This window comes from Tachypleus tridentatus, chromosome 6 (genome assembly GCF_004210375.1).
Source record: "Tachypleus tridentatus isolate NWPU-2018 chromosome 6, ASM421037v1, whole genome shotgun sequence".
NCBI classification, from domain to species: Eukaryota; Metazoa; Arthropoda; class Merostomata; order Xiphosura; family Limulidae; genus Tachypleus; species Tachypleus tridentatus.
The window spans coordinates 45,130,211-45,145,560 of NC_134830.1; the positions used below are offsets into that span (position 1 = coordinate 45,130,211).

At 33.2% G+C, this 15,350-nt stretch overlaps 1 protein-coding gene across 1 annotated transcript in view; it reads right to left on the reverse strand.

The window, feature by feature from the left end:
- The window catches only part of LOC143252370 (uncharacterized protein CG43867-like), a 409,800-nt gene extending 395,075 nt beyond the window's left edge, over positions 1-14,725 (reverse strand). Inside the window, exon 1 of the mRNA XM_076504374.1 lies at positions 14,526-14,725. The gene's annotated coding sequence lies outside the window, so the exon portion shown is untranslated. The remainder of the gene's footprint in view (positions 1-14,525) is intronic.
- Between the last annotated feature and the right edge of the window lie 625 nt (positions 14,726-15,350).

The window sequence follows — 15,350 nt, forward strand, 5'->3', positions numbered from 1 at the left end:
GGTCTAAGAGAGACATAATTTAGAACTCAAAGTCGCCGAGTTAAAGTTAACTCTCCGTTTTCACAAATTAAGTCTTAGATAAAAATCGTTCACTTTAAGTATACACTGACGTTTAGTCTTTAAATATCACGACTTCAGTCGTCAGAGAATAGAATGAATTGGCAGTAAGTATATCAACCTGATAGTGCCACAACTTCATTTCCTCATGAAGTAAATATCGTTAGCTCTGAATTTGTAATATTTATATAAAAAGTGACCAACTTTACTTTAGTCCTTCTTTTGTTTACACAAGAAATGGTATTTAAAAGTAAATACAAGATTTCGGACTTTCGACATTCCCTGAGTTGATGAATAACACACCAGAGAACGTTAACTTTTAACTAAGAGAAATAATTTAAAAAAATACCAACGGATAAAATGACGTGTTGTGATGATTTGTTTTTCTATCAAATAGACTGTTATCAATGACAGTAAAAGAATAAATCGGAACAAGTTTTAAGTTTCGATGATATAGTAGGTTAATTTCTTGTGCTTTACACCATGCTGCGACAAACCGGTTGTAATCGCTTGCAGCTCCCTCTATTTCAAGCTTGTTTTTTGAAATCAATACACTTTATAGGAGGTTGCTGTACGATTTTATATTATGCATATAATAAAAAACGCCCTAAAATTCCTTTATAGAATATGAAAAATATTGTTGTTTTTTCTCGATTACTTTGCCCACGTAAATGTCAGCTTCTTGACGTATGACTGTCCATTACGTGTATATTCCGCCTCTAAAAATCAAACGCGTCTGACGAGGGTATGACGTAACTTATAAAACCACGATCAAATAATATTCGATTAATATTAAATCGTGTTTTAGGAAAAGATAGTATCACAACTAATTAAAAGCATTTGATATTATATTTAAAAATATAAAAGCTAAAAATCACATCCACTTTAAAGAAAAAACTCTAAACTAATTTTTATTAAACTTTTAAAGCATCCTTTTCCTTCCCCTATATGAATGTAAGAGTAAGAAAAGAATGTATATATATATGTACAGCCTAATAGTTTGTAAAGTTAAATCCAGACTTTCTGTGTCCTAGTAGGAAGAGCTATTATGTATCTTTCACACTGCCCTACTAAGGAGTTGTCCCATCATACAGTCGTATCAAGTGGCACAGATTAGTGATTCATCATATTAAGTGAATGACTAACAGTGTTTGGTTACGTGCTAACATAAACAGTCACCTGTCTAGGTTATAAAACAAGATCTCAGATATGTGTTTGTATATATGTCTATATAAGTTTATACATGTCTTCGAGTGTTGTGTTTTGTCTTTCCTCGAATGTACGAGTGAGCTCTTTATATATTTAATTATTTATTCAGCCATCATGCAATATAGATAAATGTATACAATATCATTTTACGTGAAGTACAACATGCATTGAATTTTGGTTTGACTTTAATGTTATCATCAAACTAGAATAATCGTGTCACCACTTCTTTGAAGAAAACGCTGACACCTGTTTGACACCTTTTAAATGCCCTACAAATATGAGGGGGTGTATAAACATCTATATAAATATAAGAGTACTGTTTGTTGTATGTCCACAAAATTACTTCGAAGAAAATGGAGGGATCTTCATCAAAATTGGTATCGAAGTTCACTGGGTTCATGGGAAGATACATACAAATTTTCAATTTTGCATTTTTCGCTTTTTATGAACGTTTTTCACTACTGTTTCGTCCCTTTTGAAGTATCTTCACCAAAGTGAGCATAAATATTTGTTGGTTCCATAGGGAGATACATGTAATCTTGTGTTTTCACATTTGGTGTGTTTTTTTTTCCGTTTTTATGGTATTTTTTTTTTTTACAAAAACATACAACGGAAGCAACTTTTAATGTCCTAAGATAACCTTTCATTAATCAAGAATTTGCATAACTTCCGTCTAGAGAATGGGTACTCCAGCTAGTACAGCACTAAAATGTCATTTTAGCTGAGAAAAGAGAGAAGTCTGATAAAATTGTTTGTTTGTTTGTTTCTTGAATTTCGCGCAAAGCTGCTCGAGGACCATCTGCGCTAGCCATTCCCAATTTAGCAGTGTAAGACTAGAGGGAAGGCAGCTAGTCATCATCACCCACCGCCAACTCTTGGGCTACTCTTTTACCAACGAATAGTGGGATTGATCGTATCATTATAATGCCTCCACGGCTGAAAGGGTGAGCATGTTTGGTGTGACAGGAATTCGAACCCACGACTCTCATATAACGAGTCGAGTGCCTTAACCACCTGGCCATGCCGGGCCATCTGACAAGAAAACATAAAGTTACTGATTTAAAAACACCTGAGAACTGAATTGTATTAAAACTTAACACGGCGGATAAATGAATAAGAAGTGGCCTATAAATATTATAAGTATTATCAGCCCTGATTTCAGTAATTTGTGGTTGATAATCGCTTTCGAAATTTGAATAATTATTCTCCTTTTCTGTATAATATATATATATATTTTTGGTTCTGGTAAATCGCTCACAAAAGTATTTATTTCTTTGTTTGTACATATAGAAATCATCCCCTGTTATTTATTCTGATTTCATTGCAACGTTCAGAACTGAATCGGTCCACGAGGAAATTTCCAAATCGTCGCATCATCGAAAGTTTCTAGTATATGTTTTTTAATTAACAGAAACATATATAGGATGTTTCACTCAAATTCTTTTCATGGGGGGAAATGGCATCTTGTTAATGGTTATCATTAATGAAACATTTAATTGTTAATCTGTCCAAAGAACGGTCATTATTATCATTCATTTGTCCAGAAAATGGTCATTCTATCGTTTTCTGTACAGATGAACGGTCATTTTATCATTCACTTGTCCAGAAAGTGATCGTTTTATTGTTCATCTATTCAGAGAATTGTCATTTTGTTGTTCACCTCTCCAAAAAGTGGTCATTTTATCGTTCACCTATCCAGAGAATGATGTTATTTAACTAAAATGTTTTGCTATGTAAAAGTAAAATTCAAGAACAAACTCGAAATATAAAATAAAAAATCCTATGTTAAATTAAATATTCAAATCTGACATATGATTACATCTTAAGGTTTGGGCACTCAAGTCGCAAAATGCGAGTCGTAGGTTCAGTCTCATCACTGAACATATTCATCCTCCAAGTCGTGAGGTCATTATAATTTGATTTCCAATCCCACTATCCCTTGGTAAAGAGAAGCCCAAGAGTTGGCGGTGGATAGCTTTCGATAATTGCTTCCCATCTCGTCAATCACTTCAAAATTAGTGATGGTTACGCGGATAGCCCTCAAATAGTTTTGCGTGAAATTCATAAATAAGCAAACATGAAATCTACAATGAGTGAATAAGAGTTTAAATTTTGTTTAAATACACTACAGGTTAATGATACGTACAGGTTTTTAATTCAATATTTTCTTAAGTTGTTAAATAACGCTATAAAAATTATCAAAGAAATTCAAATATTTTACTACATAATTTAGTTGCATTAGTTTCTGCTTAATTTCGCGCAAAGCTATACGAGGACTATCTGCGTTGGGCATTCCTAATTTAGAGGTGAAAAATAGAAAGAAAACAGACAGCCATTACCACTAACTATCAACTCTTAGGCTACTCTTTTACCAATGAATAGTGTACATGACCGTACATTACAACGACCCACGACTGAAAGGGCGAACATGTTTTGTGGGATTAAGATTGAAACTCGCGACCCAAAGAAGTCCTGAATTTTATACTTCCGACTTCTTGGAAATAAAAAATGGACATGGCCTACTGATTATCGTGAAGGATTGTGGACTTGAATGTTTAACGTTCGCGTCCCGTTACCGCAAAAACAATTGCGCTCCGCACTTTGAGATTATGGTTCAGATTGGAATAGACCAAGATTTGACGGTAAATACTTTTGTCTAGTTTCCTTCTGGTTTTAGTTAAAAACGAGGTGAAAGTAGCGCAGATAACCCTTGCGTAACTTTGCGCGAATATCAGAAATAACCAATAAATGAAATAAAATAATCTTATAGCAAATATATATTGAACAATGATGAGCATGAAATCAATATATTTTTAACGTTTGAATTTCAACTGACGTTGTTGTTTTTTGCTGTTGTTATTGTATACTGATAACTGTTCTTGCTGAGTGTGCGTGCCCAAATGGTTAGCATGACGGACCGTGAGTTCAATTATTCGTGTTTTACAATCTGTAGCTTCAAAGACACACTCCGCACTTTGGAGCCAGGGATGCCCTTTGAAAGTTACGGTTACATCCCACTATTCGAAAATACAATTAATACAACATCAGATTTGTTAAAAATGAAGCGGAAGCTATATTTCTTGAATTTTTTTCACCACATTTTTAGCTACAGTTTTTAATTTACGTTTGTATAATATCCGGGTATAGTGTATAAATTCCTAACATTTCATGTCTAACATCACTTCTTTATTATACCTCTATTTTTATAACGTAATTGTAAAAATATTATTCTGTATAAAACAAAATAAACTTAGAGAAAATTAGATTTATCTCAGCAACCATGGTTTCATCAGATTGTCTCAACACTGAAGGTACAAGCGCCTTGAGCTTTCCACGTGTTAAGTGACGTTATTAGCATATATTTTAGCTTCTACCTCGGTATGATTATACAGACATATATAAACACGAATTTACATTTTACTTTATATATATACGTATATATATATATCAGGCTATTCAAACAAAGCTATTTTCGAGTGTTTCAAAACGTTTCTATGGCAACATAACTACTTGATCCATGCCTGCTACCTCTTTATTATAGTGAAACTGTGACCAATAAAGATTGCAGCTGTGATAGTTCAATTTCTTAAGGCATACAGAAATCCTTCCTGAATAAGCTAGAACTGTATCTCCTCTGTTTTTCAACTTATCTCGAAATAAACCAGAAACATTCTCTTTGATTCATTAAGCTCAATGTTTCTGTACCTGTGATTGTTTTGCCTTCTATTTTATACTGAAAACTTCTACAACGACCGCGTTTTCCTTATTTTATACTGTATGTTTGAAAGAATGCTAAGTAGCTCAGCATTCACGCTAAAAATTAAATTTCGACACATGTGGTGGGTACATCACAAATAGCTCATTTTCGGGCTCTGTACTTAATAACGAATATCGTTTGAGGAAGTATAGAACTTCTTTTCACAATTTATTTGTTTTAAGAGTGTTTACACTCAAGAATGTAATGACTTCGATGCAATAACATACTGTTTGTTCTTTATAACGTTCAATAACATACTGTTTGTTCTTTATAACTTTGAGTCCCCACGATTTGGGGGACTAATAACAGTTTGGTTTAAAGTTCGCGCAAAGCTAAACCACCAGCGACTGACTGACTCTTGAGTTGTTCTTTCACTAACGTATAGTGGGATAGACCATCCGACATATTATAACGCCCCCACAACTTAAGGAGCGAGCATGTTCGACGACGGGAATTCGAACCTGTAACCCTCAGATTGCGAGTCGAACGCCCTAACCACCAGGCTATAATAAGAGAACACAAACCCTATTTTAATTACGTTAAGGTTGTAACTCAACGTGCCAACTCGCAACACATTAATCCGAAATACTACCCCTTCTTCTATCAGCCACAACATTAAACCTTCTCAAAAATTTCTTAGTTTCTGATGCACCTTTGATATTTCTGAGACGAATAAATTATTATTAATTATATCTTTATCTGAACTGAAATAATGTCAGTTAAGGTTCGCTCACAATTATTAGTATTATCATAACTACATACACAAACTGACAGAGGGAGTAGTCGTGAGCCCCGGAACAACTGATGAAACAAATATAACTTCTCCATCATCAAGAATGATTCTAACTCGAACAGGTATAACGGGAAAACTTATCACTAAATAAAAAAGATATGAAAGACTGGCTAGTGAAATTGAAAGAAGGGAACTAAACAAGGCATAGATGTGTATGTGTGTGTTTTCTTATAGCAAAGCCACATTGGGTTATCTGCTGAGGATATAGATATAAATGAGCATATCACTTAATAGGGTAATTACACTATGCAACAAAACTTTTACTTTTTCTTGTTCCTGGGCAGAAAGTGTTATTACCCATTTGCTTAAGCCTAAAGTAAATGACAAAGACCTATTTTTCTCTTCAAAATTTGCTTTTGTGACCTGGAAGCATATAATGAAAACATGATGGGAGACTATATTTGGAGGCTAATACGTGAAACTGATTTACATTACAGTCGAAAATCTGGAACACCTACTCACTTCTAAACATTTTTGTAAAGCTTTAGTATAAATACATGTAAATCTTGATTCATATGTTGTTTTATTCAGATCTTATGAAAATGAAAATGTGCAAATATGCCCGTTTTTACATAGAGGATAGGTTAATTTCTAAATTTCATTATCCAGCTCACAAACGCAAAGTTTGAAGGGAATAATGGCCATTTTCTGTACTTTTACGACATAAGCAATTAAGAATTAACACATACTATCTAGGAACAAAATCTGTGTTACAGAGTGTTATCACATAGTAGACTGAGCTATCTCTACTTCACATGAAGAATATAATCCATACATTACTGACTTCCCTACTTTATCTGTCTAACTATTTGGTGTTTGAATAGAACCTCTTCTTTTATAAGTATACCTTTCCTACTTTTATGACTATTTGACACGAGTAACATTTTACGACTGGAAATTCTGGTTTTATTTGTTTTGTCACTAAGAAAGCCAGTAACGTTTTTTTACGGATACTTTTCCCCTCATACTTATTTGTTTACTTTTTGTGAGATGGCGTACGTGGGTTAATATATGGAGTGTATTCTAAAGCTCTATAGATTTTGTATATAATAATAATAATAATGAAACAGGTGGTCAAATACCCTGAAGACTGTTTTGCTCTATCAAATTATAACATTATAGTTACCGCTAGAACTAGGCAGGCGTTGAAACTGTTGAAGGAGAAAATGATTGAAAACAAGAAATTTCCATTTTTGTTGTTGAACACAAAGCTGTGTTCTTCCTATCATGGGTATCGAAACCCGGTTTTAGCAGTATAAGTCCGCAAAAATATCGCTCTGTCACTGGGTGAACTTCGGTTTTTGAAAAGCGGCATATATATATATATATATATATACACACACACAGCAGAGATAGAACATCTTTACCAGACAGTTATTAATATCTAGCTTCTATTAATTTGTAGAGAAGAAAGTCCAGATGACGTTTGTAGTTTTTAATAAAGAGATTCATGCCATCCATACATAGAGAGTGCACTAGCACTACCACAATCGATGTTGTGTTTCCCGAATTTATGGTTATTTTTGAGTGCATTCAAACCTCTACTTCTGTGGTTATATCTCAATGTTCGAAACCCCGTCCCATCAAACATGCTCGCCCTATCAGCCGTAGAGGCGTTATAATGTGACAGTCAATCCCACTATTCATTGGTACAAAGTAACCTAAGAGGTCTTACACTGCTAAATTAGGGGCGACTAGCGCAGATAACCCTCGTGTAGCTTTGCGCGAAATTAAAAAAAAAACAACAAAAAAACCACCTGATCAAAAAGAATCTCAAAAAATTCCGGGTTTCAGAGGTCTTAATCTATAGCTGGTTTTATATAAATCTGAGAAAAATGGATCACATTGCTTCCACCTTAGAACCTCACATTTCAAGATCCAGATGTCTAGTTTAACTCAAAATGTCGCAACTATGTCCTAACTTACGTAGCAGAAGTTATACAAAAGAAGAGCTAGTTATACAAAATACGTGGAAAATTAATAAAAAAAGTTCTCTATTAAAAAAGGAAGATTCGATCGACTAACTGCTCTAGATAAAAATATGATAATGAAGTAAATAAAACTTAAAGTATTTAAGGCATACGTAAAGTTCCTTAATCTCAGTAATAGCGACTAATTCAGAGAGCTATTCGTAACCTGACAAAAAACAATTTGCTTATTTCAGTCATTATTGCTGCAGATGTGACATTTGGGTGTCATGGCTACACGTTTGTCACCTTTGTATATGGTTAAATTAGAATGTCCAACCACTCGACAGCACAGCGTTACCAAGGTAGAATGGCAGATAATGAAAAACCAAAACGAGGGGTATATTTTATAAGGGAGCTTTCAGTGTCCTCGCTGGAAGTAGAGAAACTGATGCAGATGATAATTTAACACATAAACAAGCTCCACATTCTAAGCAATGGCCTCATCCGCAAAATAAAGACTATAGTTACGAGAGAGAAAAAAAGAGCCCTCTGACCCACTTACGCCATTGCGACGAAGCTGTACCTATATGCTACTACTGCAAACAAAGTAATAAACAAAAAAGTAATATTGATAACAGGCTCATAAACTTTCAGCCACACCTCAAAATCAGTATCTGTTTTCATTAACAAAAAAAAAAATGTTGAAAGAGCTAGAATCATAACAACATCTTTGGAACAAACACTTACCAAGTCCCTCGATATGACTTCAGTAGTCTTTTGTGCTTTTGTTGTGCTTTAAAATGGTTTTGGAAATCGACGTCATGCAAGTGGCAGGTCTGTAGAAAGTTTGTAAAGATTTCTAGTCTAAAATATACCCTGCTGTTTTCACCAAAGCTCATTATATTGGGAAAAAAAACACATAATGGTGAACATAAGACTGAACACAAAACACGATGGTGAAAGTATTTCAGTGGCAGTATGAGCCTGAAACATCATTTTATGTAGTTCAGCCAAACTTCAGTTAATTATATGTTTAAAATAATATAAATATAAAAGTATTTATCTCGACACTATCGTAAGTGCAAACTTTGAGATAGGGAAGTAGACCAATTTACGAGACATCTTCTCGAATTTCACTGATAAATAAACACATATCATCAATTCGTGACGCCCTAGGTTCGAAACGGCTTTATTTAGGACAATGAATTTTTCGTGTTTACCTTCAATAATGGATTATGTCATTCACTTAACCTCAAACCTAGGTTAAGCTCTCGTTTTACATAATTTACAAGTGCACGTATATGTTTCTAAAATACAAACTTTAATTCCTTAAAACTAACAATAAAATAACGTTTAAAGAAAATACGCGTCAACACATTGAAGTAAAATAACATAAACATTACGATAGTACACTTGTAATGTGAACTCCACATTCGATACCAACACCGTGAAAACAAAACGAGTGCAATCGATGTTGTGTTTCCCGAATTTATGGTTATTTTTGAGTGCATTCAAACCTCTACTTCTGCGGATATATCTCATCCAACGAATCGGAATATCGATCTTATGAATACTTAACTACTCAGTGACGTCATAAGTTACTGGTAGCATAACTTTCTTATATGATTTTGATTGCTAACTCAATGTAAGAATCATCCTTTCGCATAATCAACGCACTGGTACCAAAAAAAAAACAACAAAAAAAAACGAAATCTAAACAATTTTGTAGTCATAGTTTTATCAAATTCAAGCAAAGGAAAGACGGTAAGATATATCAACACAATAATATAATAAATAATATTGGGTTGAGGAATAATTCGTGAGCGTTTTTCCAAGTTAACAAAATATATTCATAAATGAAACGCTTTCGCAAAATATTTCATGTCATTTGGTAGATAATTTTTTGCTCTAATAGATGGTGTGTTTGATTTTCATATGTCTTTAATTTTTGCTTTCATTTTCAGCTCATTAAATGGAATGTCAAGTGGACAAAATCTAGCATTTTCGACACCATCTGCTTTTCGCATTTAATTTCTTACAATTTCGTTTCAAACAATGCATACTATATACCTAGGTATTACATGAAATAAAGTATCATAATAAATGTTTTGGGTGTAATGTGTTCATGCATTGAAGTATTGTATAGTCTTGCATGTAATGCTTGAATGAAATTATTTAAAAACGCTCACGAATTATTCCTCAACCTAATACTTTTCCAGTTTTTGTGTGTATATATATATACACATACACACACACACATTCATACACATGTACACTCCTACGATATCTAAAAATAACGTCGATTATTTGAATAAAATAAGGAAATTAACAAATATGATTTGAAACAAATATTATGATTCAAGAACACAAATTTTCTACGTAAGATCACGAGATGACGTTATAAAGTAGTCCGACGTATTGCTACACTCTCTGTTCCATTACCCTCCCAGTGGCACAGCGGCATGTCTGCGGACTTCCAATACTAAAAACGGGGTTTCGATACCTGAAGTGAGCAGAGCACAGTATAGCCTTTGTATAGCTTTGTGATTACTTCAAAACAACAATTCTCCCATCAATAATTTATTATGAAATTTCTGTGAGGTTTCATCTGGTAACTCTTTACACATTCATTACATTTTCTTGAATTGCTGTTGTTTTTAAACGAACGTTTCTCAATCAACTGAATACCGAAATATCCACACACATTTTTGAGCGATTTAGAAAAAAATCGTCACAATATCTTGGGTAGGTTCCAAATGTTACTGAGGAAGAAAATAAAATCTGCCCTTAGAAAACAATTTGGCAGATTGGTGTTTTAAAATTTAATTAATCACCCATCTGTTTGTCGTTTTTTAAAACAGTAGAGAAGTTTAAAGCTTTTCACAGATGTCGCTTGATTTGAAATGGACTGAACAGATGAAACACAGCTGCTACATTGAACGAAGTGACAGCTAAAGTTCTCTTTAGTGAATTGACTTTACATATAACAATAAAAATACTACGTTAGAGCTAAAGTGATAAAACTATCGAATGAGATAAGAACAATAAGTTGTATTTTTCGATATTTTTTTCACAAGTACAAAATCGCAGAGAGCGATAGAGACGAATAATTGATTAAATTTTGCATTTTATGATTGCCCATAGGAGCTCAGTGGTAAACCTAAATATTTATGATGCTAATTTCGATACCTGTGGTGGGCATATATAACCTATTGTGTAACCTTGGTCTTAACAATAAAAAATATTTTCCGTCAATTGGTACATGATAAAAAATCATAATAACTTGTTTATAAACGTATTTTCACACTTTATTGTAATAACTTCAAGATCTGTTCACAAAGCATTCATTTTAATTTGTTGTCCTTCTATAAGGCATAGACAAGAAATAAAATAAGTTTTGATTATACAAGATAATAGAATTCGTAATAATATGAATACATTTTTTTCATTTCTGTTCTTACCTAGTTCATTCTTGTTCAAAGCGTTATATTATCGTATGTCCTTTGATATACGATAGAATTAATGAAGCCCATTTCACAGTACACTACAGCTAATTAATTTTTATATTTGTCTCTTTTGTAATGTGCGTGAGTAAGAGGCTTCCTATGAAAGATTTTTAAACATAAAAAACGGACTTACAAATCTAGAAATCCTGGGTTCAATTCCCCACGGTGGACACAGAAGATAGACAATTTGTGGTTTTCCTCGAAAAATACACGCCATAAACATCAGTTATTGTGCAAAACAATGAGTGGACTTTTATAAAGTTTCAATACTAATAATGCTGTTCTAATTTAAAATGTTACTATGGTATCATAAGTAAAATCACAGTATAAATTTTTATCCCCAGAATCTGGTTATGAAAATGCTGTTTATTATTTTAACTCCTGACCACTTAGTAAAAAATTTGTCATATGTATAAGAAAAAACAAACAAACAAAAACAACTAACTAGAACACTCTATTAAAAATAGATCCTTGCTTGAAACTCAAATTGGACAAAAGCTACTTTAAGATTTCCAAGGTGTGATTAAAATACACGAGACAATTTTATGTTATTTTCTTCCACTATAAAATTTTAATGATAGTGTATTATCCAGTTTATGATTATGCATATTTTATTTTACTATTACACTATTATGTCATTTAGTTAAACAAAACGATTTTACAACCGCTAGAATTATTTAATCTGACCTAAAGTGTACAACATGATCGCCAGTTTTACAAATCTACTTTGGAATAGTTCATAATAAACGTATTTTCAAATTATTTTTGAAAGCATGTAACCCAAATAAAAATCGCATTTTTATATTTATATTTATGAGGCCTTTCATTTCAATTTAGCTCCACACAATCACATAAAACACACCGTGAATAACACATTCGTAAATACAAATTACACATTTATCTTCTTCGTCACTAGAAGGCAGCACTACTGCAGTTGTTTAATTACCAACCATTGTACACTATCAACATACTGTAGATTTCACATAAAACATTGCAGCTGCCTACTTTTGACCATAAACAGTTAAAGAACAACATTTAACATTCAACAGATATTGATCTAAAATATCCTAGATTTTTCTTTCTTTACTTGAACCAGATCGATGGTTTTCTATAGGCTAACATATGCTTTAAAGAAAATTGTGCGCATAATAAAACACACATACCCATACATATATAAAAAACTCCATAAATATAAGTGATTCATGCAATTTTCATTAAAAAATCGAACCAAACGTGATGTGTGACGGGTAAACAACACTGAAACAAATTCAGGTAGATAGAATATAATGTATCAGTTGCATTTCATTTTACAAAAGTTAAAGAGAGTGAGAGAATGCAAGAGTGAGAAACGTCATGAACAAATTAGCCGATTCAACTTACTCGACTTTCTTTGCAGGTGCTGCACTAAGTTCGTATGTGCTATTTGCTACACAACTGCTTCTTCGTACAGGGATGAGCGTGACAGAAGTGATTAACATAGCGCACTGTTATTCCGAGGATTTACAGTTCGCTTCCCGTTGGCTCGAAACCGTCCTTTGAATCTTGGGAGCGTTACTTCGTTATCAGAATGATAGTCAAATCTCGCTATTCGATTAGACTATTTCAAAACTTGGTAGTTGGTGATGTTAAATAGCTGCCTTCCCTCTAGTCCATTCAAAAGATAGCTTACGAGAAGTTTTGCGCGAATATCTGAACCAATCAATTATATGTACTCTATTTTTTTCATGTGGAAACTTACCTCTGTCAGAAATTAGTTTCATTACAGTTCGAGGCCTAATAGATTACTTCTTTAGGTTTAGGATAGCGATATTAACAGGTGACATACGTAAATATATTAGTAAATAATAAGAGACTGGTAGCAACAGAAATGCATTCGTAAATTAGGCTAAAACATGTCAATTCTTCGTTATGGTTTAAGACTTCATTTTGCATATGTAGTATTTTAGAAAAAGGAATATATGTATATATTTACTTCTTATTAAGGAATGCATATATATTCACTACTTGTCACAGGCCTACAACACCTATAAGTATTCCTGAACATTTAACTGAAACCAGAGAAAACGGTAACGATTTTCTCACTCACATTGGAAACATCAAACTTCCAGAAAAATGTGGTGTGACTAGAAGAATGCATTTAATTCTGAACATTACAAATATTACATTTTGGAAACTTATTAAAAAAAACTGGTTATAAGAAACTTAAATGTTTAAGTGCATATACACTCTGAAATCTAGACTAATGACAGCTGTGGGTGTGAGGGAAGGGGAAGTAGCCCACCCACTTGAAATATACCAAACGGAAGGAAACGAATAAGTTCACTGAGGAAGTTGGTAAGTTATAACAAATAAACTACAAGTAAAAGGCACTAGAGCGAAAAACATTAAACCTACAAAACGTTAATGAGCAAAGACGTCGTGGCTTAAATATGATCTGACATTTTCCTGTCTGTTTCTAACTTTTTACAGGTAATATACATTTGTGATTTAATAAAAGAACAATCTTACTGAAATAACTTAATATTCATCTCAAATAATTGTACTTGGGCTATAATATTTTAGCGTTTCGTTTTAATCGGGTTCTTAAGCGTTTCTTCTCTAGCTTCAAGGTAAATATTTTAAACATTAATTAAGGAAGTTTTAGGATTTAAAAATAACAAGATGCGGTTTGTCAATGACACAATAATTATTACATACTATCTAAAGAGTTAAATGCACCTAAAGGTAATGTTTAATGAAACTAAAAGGATAAAAGTTGTTTCTTACTCGTAAATTACAATTAGAAATTCAAATATTATGAATCCCTCTTTAATATTTATAATTTGAATAGAGTACGTCTCTAAAGAAATAGGCTTAGTTTATATTGAACAAGCGCCTATGGTAAATACTAGGCTAGTAAATTAAACTGTAGTTGTCATTTAGCAAATAAAATCGGCCACCTCATTTACGCCAGTACGAAAAATCTTCATCCTGGCTGTATTACATATATATATAAAACAAAAAAAATACATTTAACGGAAATATTTACTGAAAGTATACTTCCTTTCATAACAAATATTCAATTCATAGCATACATATTCTCTCTTATCTAACCTTATTTAGTAGTAAAATAATACCGTCCCACTCACTCCTACCGAATGTGGGTGGCCTAATTTCTCACCAGCCACAACAATAATTTATGCCTAGAATAAACGTCACCAACAGGCTTCAAACGTTTTTCCTACTAGCTTAACCTTTAGAACGAAACCTATTTGAGAACTTCGTATATTCGCCCAAATAATTAGTACACATACCTGACCAGAGAAACCTTCGACCTTTGATTTTGAGCGTTCTTCTGATTTCTCGAAATGTTGTTTAGTTTTGCATTCAGAAAAACAAACAATGCACAATGATATGTTTAAACCCACATATTAGAATTAGACAATCTGTTAGTATTAATGTTATCGCAGAGCATTCTGGCATAATCCTCTCGTATGAACACAGAGTACCGCATTGCATGCGGTGGCGCTGGCGTGAACGTGCTGTCCTATCGTGAGCTGACGAGTTATTGGCTAACATCCTCCGTCGTAAGTAGAATATACCGACAACTCTGATGTCGACCTTCGCAATAAGCGGCATTTATGAAACTACACGAATTGTTTGCTGATGTTGTTTATTTTATTTTTGTTTGAAATTCCATCGCAAGTTTCTTCGTTTGTTTAAAATACTGAACTAGCTAATCATTAAATACTCAGTTGCTTGTTGTGTAAAATAATGTGATTTCGGTGAAACGTGTTACCATGAAAACATACAAATATTACCTACGGTCGCTATATTATAATGTTATGTTTTGGTATAGTTGTTATCAAGTGCTAAGCTGCACAACAGGCTGTTTATTTTCTGCCTATTAGTTATCGAAATCCAAGTGTTTGCATCGTAAGCCTACAGACTTACTATCGTTTAGGCACCGTGAGGCTTGTCTATTAGCTCTTTTTAAATATCGTAGAATGAACTAAATTGTAATTGTACATGGTTTTTGAACTACGAACACAAACGTTTGTTCGGCCAGCGAAATGCCAAATGAAGCACCCAAACGCAGCCCAAATCCAGTAAATGCTTTAGTAAAATTAAAAAAAAAA